Consider the following 473-nt stretch of genomic DNA (forward strand, 5'->3'; position numbering starts at 1 on the left):
AATTATGCTTACATAATACTTGAATGGCTCTTAAGTCGTTTACAAATTCATTAAGTATAGATTTGTATAGATTAGTAATTTTCTAATAGTTCAAAAGTCAAATCTATGATTAATTAATTCGTAAAATATTCCTGCGACAAATATTTTCGTTAAATTATTTAACCAACCAACTAAGAACTTGATACATTCTTCTAATTCTATGGATATAGAAATAATCCCTCGTTTCCAACTGTTCAAAAACTGTCAAAAAATGCATTGTATTTTTTCCATAGATATCGTCCGGAAATCTGTTTAAATTGTTTTTTAAATTAAAATTATATTAAAAGATTTTGTAAGCCTCATACAGTTTAATACGTGTTTCCCATGAAAAATCTGCCCGCCTAGGGCGCGCGACGGTTCAATGCTTGAAGAAAACTTTATAAAAAAGATCTCTTTTAGATGGCAGTATTTATATGCGTCTTCATATTCTGAAT

Source organism: Belonocnema kinseyi, chromosome 2, assembly GCF_010883055.1.
Source record: "Belonocnema kinseyi isolate 2016_QV_RU_SX_M_011 chromosome 2, B_treatae_v1, whole genome shotgun sequence".
NCBI lineage: Eukaryota > Metazoa > Arthropoda > Insecta > Hymenoptera > Cynipidae > Belonocnema > Belonocnema kinseyi.